Source organism: Macrobrachium nipponense, chromosome 1, assembly GCF_015104395.2.
Source record: "Macrobrachium nipponense isolate FS-2020 chromosome 1, ASM1510439v2, whole genome shotgun sequence".
NCBI lineage: Eukaryota > Metazoa > Arthropoda > Malacostraca > Decapoda > Palaemonidae > Macrobrachium > Macrobrachium nipponense.
In genome coordinates, this window is record NC_087200.1 from 153658318 (window position 1) to 153664461 (window position 6144).

The window sequence follows — 6144 nt, forward strand, 5'->3', positions numbered from 1 at the left end:
TGACTCCCTGCCTCCTGACTCCTGCCTCCTGACTCCGGACTCCTGCTCCTGACTCCGGACCGCCTGCCTCTTGGCCGGGTCCTGGCTCCTGCCTCCTGGGTGACTCCTCACTCCCTGGCTCTGGCTCCTGCCTCCTGGGTGACTCCTCACTCCTGGCCGGTGCCAGACGGGTCTGACGGTTCATCCAGGTTCGTACAGGAAACCTCACCTCGAGTAGGAGTATCGATCCTGGCGGCAGATACCTCCATACGTCTGGAGGATCTTTTGATCGGAAGGGAAGAGTCTTTCCTTCTAGGAGGCTCCTTTGACAGAACTCCTACAAAAGACGAAATCTGTTCTTGCATCGCCATCATGAATCTCTTAGTAGCCTCCTCTTTATCCTCTTCGGGAGGAGGGGAAGGAGGAGGGGAGGAGTCCATAGCCTCCACCTCCTGCCCCTCCTTCTCACTCTGTTGAAAGAATGGCTCTTCTTGCCTTCTTCACTCCCGAGGGAGACTCCTCAGGGAAGTTTTCTGGGCTCGAATCAATAGTCGGAGCCTTCCACTCCTCTGAGAGGCCGAGATCGATCTGATCTCTCCAATCACGTCTCGGAGATGAAGATCCCGACGACGAAAAAACACTCACGCAGGACGCTTTTACATAGCGATCCTTGGCAGTCTGGGGTGTCACAGAAACCGCCGAAGGGGACACTGATCGGTGGGATTCTCCACAACCTCCTTTCGGTTTTCGACATTCTTCTCCTCTGGGCATGTGAGCTTGGAAGAGGTCTAGACCTAGGAGCGTTGCTGAGCCGACCAGATGCCCCCTCCACTACACTGGGGACGGGACTCTATATTCACTACTCATATCACTGTCCACTGAAAAATCACTAGCCTTACCTTGTATGGCAGCCATTTTGTTTTCCATCAACTTGAAGGCTGCTTTTAGATCCGCAAGTTCTTTTGCTGGATCTACAGGTTCTGCAATAGGAGAAGGGGCTGCAATGGAAGGAGAAGTAGCAATACTTACCCTTGGGGAAGATCCCAAGCTTGGAATTAGTTCAGATCTAGAACTACTTAAACTTCTATAAGAAGCCTTCCTCACTCTTTCTCTCTCTAACTTTTTTAAATAATTAGTTAGATTCTTCCATTCGTTCTCACTCAAGTTCTCACATTCCTTACAAGTATTAGTAAAAGAACATTCATACTCCCTGCAACCCTTGCATACCGTGTGAGGGTCTACCGAAGCTTTCGGCAACCTCACCTTACAGCCTACATTCACACAACGTCTCACAACCATTCCAGAGTAGGACATTATTAAAGAAAATTCCAAAATCAAGTCCACAAAAGCGTATGCCAATCCAACAATCCAGATACGTCACCAAAAGCTCGGTCAAGAAGATCAATTGCCGGTGAAAAAAGAAAAACCAATCGAGAGGAACCAACAACAATGTTGATGGTCCGGGCGACAGAAGAATTCTGATTAGAAAACGGGAATGATTCCTAGTCCTGCCACCCAGGGAGGGGCGGTAGATCACCTGACCTACCGGTAGCGTGTGCCGCGAAATTTGAAATTCTGTCGGAGACGACGGAGTCTATAGCTAAGTATATATCTGGCAGGGAAGTTGAATGTATAAAAAGTTTCAATACTTAGGATCTACTTTAAGTCAAGAGGGAGGATGTGAGACTGAGGGGAAGTTGAGAGAGGTAGCTGGAGTAGTATGCGATAAGAAAATGTCAATCAAGCTAAAAGTCAAGATCTACAGCACAGTAATAAGATCAGTGTTAATGTATGGATTAGAAACATGGGCTCTAAGAAGAAAAGAGGAAGCAAAGATTGAAAGAACAAAGACGAAAATGCTGAGGTGGATTATGGGAATATCGTTGCTTGAGAGATTGGAAAATGCCAAAATAAGAAGGGCAGACTTGGTAAAGGTTACAAAGGTGATAAGAGAGGCACGATTGAGATGGTATGGGCATGTGTTGAGGAGGGAGTGAAGAGGAGTTGGGAGGAACCTATTAGAGGCAGAAGATCGAGAGGGAGACAGAGAATTAGATGGCAAGATAAAGTGATGGAAGATAGAGAAGAGGGTTGGTGGAGGATGATGCCTTTGGTAGAAGGCAGTGGAGAAGGCACATCATGCAACCGGCCCTTTTATGTAGGGATAACAGTGGGAAAGAAGAAGATTGTCGATGTGTTTACAATTGAATCTAAAGTGCAAGAAAGAGATTAATTATGTCACAACACATAAACTTAGTGTTGGCAAATGGCAGAACTTTAAATAAACAGGATTTTGGAAATAAATAGGTATAGTAAGAATAGAGTGCACGAAAGAAAAGGAAAGAAAGATTAAATAACTTTTGATCAAGGCAACTCAAGAAAGCCTGAACATGGCGCCCAATGTATCTTATCTTATGGAACAGTTAATTTTACAGTGCTAAAAACAATTGTAAAAAACCAGCAAGTGTCACTCAATGGGTATTTACCGTAAAAAAAAAAAAAAAAAAAAAAAAAAAAAAAAAAAAAAAAAAAAAAAAAAAAAAAAAAAAAAAAAAAAAAAAAAAGTGATTCAGGCAAATTGCATGCAAGTGAATGAAACAGAAGAAATGTTTAAGAGAATAATCACCCAGCCCAAGTGGGAAGCAGACCCCCACTCCCACCCAATAACCACAACCATCCCCTCCCTCTCGTCTCACTCAGTGCACTGAACCACTGGCTCAAGCAAGACTGATTCTAATTTTTATTTACTATACATATTGCATTTGATTGTTTTATAATTTATAATTATGTTAAATCTATTGTGAAATTCCTTTCTTATATCTTTTTGATGTGCTTTTAAATACATAAAAGTAAAATTTTAAATACTGCTTTTAAATACATAAAGTAAAATTTTTACTTTTTGCTGTCTCTTCCCCTTCTCTCCTCAATAATATGAACGCTCCCTCCCTCTACCTAAAGTCAGCTGTGCGTAACCGTGGTGATATATGATTTTGTTCACCTTTTATGCTGAATTTTATTGTGAAATGCTTTTATTATTTTATTGATTTTGTTGAATATGATTATCATTAAACTATATAACATCTCACTCAGAGCACTGAACTTACTAGAGCCAGTGCTCTAATAAAACTTTTTTTTATCTTTTATTGTTACCATATTGCATTTGCTTGTTTTTATATTTTATCATAATGTTAAATTAACAGTGAAATTCCCTTTTATCTTTTTTTGTGTGAATTGTTATTACACTTTTACGTACATAGTAATGTTTTTATTGCCTCTTTCCTCACTATATGAAAGCTTCCTCCATGATTTTGTTCACTTTTATGCTAAATTTTCCAGTGAAATGCTTTATTCTTTTATTTATTTTGTTGAATATGGTTATCATTAAACTATATATAATACAAGAAAAAACAGGTAGGATGTGGTAGGCCGCTGAGTGCAAGTATAAACAAGACAATCAGTCAGTTCGAAGTAAAAGAGTATTTGCTTGACAAACAAAATTTCTTTAAAAATTTCAGTTAAAAACGGAATGTTCAACATAGGAAACTTTAACAAACGAGGTACCACTGTACTGTACTCTTGGAGACTTGCTTCCTCTGCTAATATACAAATGAGAGGAAATGTATCCAATTCCGTGGTGGCAGATGGTTCTCACTGGGCAAAAAGATGGTCTTTCTGCAATAAGGAACATCAAGGCCAGAATAGCAAGTGGAGTAGTGGTACAATCTTAATACTAGCCATGTGTCTTTGTGATAAGATAGGTACTAAACAGTGGTCGCTGAAGGCCACCCTCAGGAGTAAGTGAATGCCTGACAGATTCTACTGTGGGTGGCATTTTTAAACCAGTCTTCCTATTACAGATTCTACTGTGGGTGGCATTTTTAAACCAGTCTTCCTATTACAGAGTTTAGACTCGAGTTCTCCCAATTCTTCTCTGTCCTGTGCTCTTCCTGCTTGTACTCCCATCAGGTCAATTTCTTCATCTGTCTCTTTGCTCCATGACTTCCTCAGTCTTTCTGCTACTTCCAAATCCACTACTTTCCTGACCAACTATTCCCCATCCATTCTCATTGTATATCCAAACCACCTCAATCTTTTACCAGCCTCTTGATAACCATCTCTCTCCTAATTCATCACTTGTAATATAGTAAAATCTTCCCACCATATTCAAGTCATGATATTATTGGTCACCCATTTTGAAATCTCCAAATCTAACTATCACTCTCCGTTTTGTCCATAATCAGAGGTACTCTCTCTTACTGTTTTCTAAACTACTCCTTCAAAGTTGTGTTCCTAAGATAACAGAAATCTCCCTCTTCTAAGACTTGTCCATCTGTCACAACACAGGCCTCAAGTTGCCAATGGTGTAAAAATAGCAACTGTAATGGGGCTCTGAAGGCTTTGAAGGACTTGATAGGTCCCATGAAGCAACTTGATAGTTCTATATGGAAGCCTTTCTAAAAATGGTAAAGGAATCTCTGAACTCCCTAAAAGCATTCATTTCAATGCCTTTGCATTCTAGCACATGTGAGAGGGCTTTTCTGTTGCCTCTGACTGCAGACAGTGAGAACTTCCTACAGCACTGCAGATAAATAGTAGTCTGCAATTACATAACTTGAGTCGCTCTATTGATTGACATCCCTTCCACTACATTATATAATCTGTTCACCTACACTATATATGTAATCTGCTCCACTACAACTGGTAGAGGTTCATGGTCAAGGGTCAGCAGGAACAAGCAATGGTTGATGCTGACACTGGGAACACTTGGGCTAAGAAACAACATTGAGTTATCCAACTGTGTTTCCTTGTCCCGGAAAGGTTTACTGTCAAGAGCCTTCAAGCTCCTTTCTTGAAAGTAATGATGAAGTGAGTTGATACATAAAGACTGAAATTATGCCCAGACAACAAGGGAAGACAAATGCAGGAAGCTAGGAATTGGGAACCTGAAGTGTTACGGAGAGGCCAAGCACAGACTCTTGAGTTTGGACAAGGATCTGGAAGAAAACTCCCCACATATCCAAGCTCCTATCCAATTGTCCTGGAGAATGGGTGAAAGAACAGTCTGGATCATCTCCCTCTTGACCTTCATCTACTGTCTAAGAGAGACAACTAGGGTTTTCAAAATCTCAACAAGAAGGTCTAGAAATGTCTAGACCCTAGAGAGAGGAAAGACAAAAATCACTTGCCTTGACCTTTAAATAAAAGCCCAGTTCCAATCTTGAAAAAACTTCTTGGGTGAACTAGAGAAGAAACAAAAGAGGTAACTTCCTTCAAAGGCTCAAAAAACTCAGACACACATGCAGTGGCTTTTGTTATTATTGTTGAACAATAATCATACCCTCAGCAAATTTGCTACTAAGAACGATTTATTGAAAGAAAACAATGTTCTATTATTATAGCCATTCCGAGGAAGGAACATGACCTAGTGCCCCTCCCTTAAATCCGCCACTGCACAGATGCCCTTGTCTTAGGTTATGGCCTAATGAAAAATGCCTAACGTAAAACAATTACTTTTATAATTGAGTGTTGTAAGACTTGAGAATTGCTTTTAAAACAAAACTATTATCAGCAGCTCGCTAGTAGTTTATAGCCACAAAACAATTCATAACTTGCCAAAGTTATAGCCTAATGAAAAGGCATAACATGCAACAATTTACTTTTATAATGTAAAGTTGTTCCACTTTTATTTTAAGGCTAAACTATTATTAATGTCATTCGCGACGGCCATTCCGCCATTTTCCTCTCATACGAGGGAAGCAGTACGGAGAATTTGAATGAATGCAAGCTTGGGGGCCCTACCCAGAGCCTCACCACACACCCACCTATCCTAGGATAGTCTACTCCCCGAGGTCTCTTACTTTCAGACGCCACTGCAAGACAACAGCGCCAACTTGGCACCCCCCAAATGGGGAGCTGTGATGCAAGTCTAGGCCTAAGACAAAAGGGACCAAGAGTCGGTGACCAGTAGAAAACCCTCCAAGGAAGTACGCCCTCCCCCCCAACTTTTGAAGGATGAGGGGTAGAAAGCCGAAAGCACGGGTGGCGGTCTTCACGTGCCAAGAGTTATAGAGCGGATATCATATTCCCTGTCCGCCCCTCCCCGAGAGGCAACTGTCTCTCCCTTAACAAGGTAAGTTGTCTGTGTATGTGAACCTCGTATCCTCA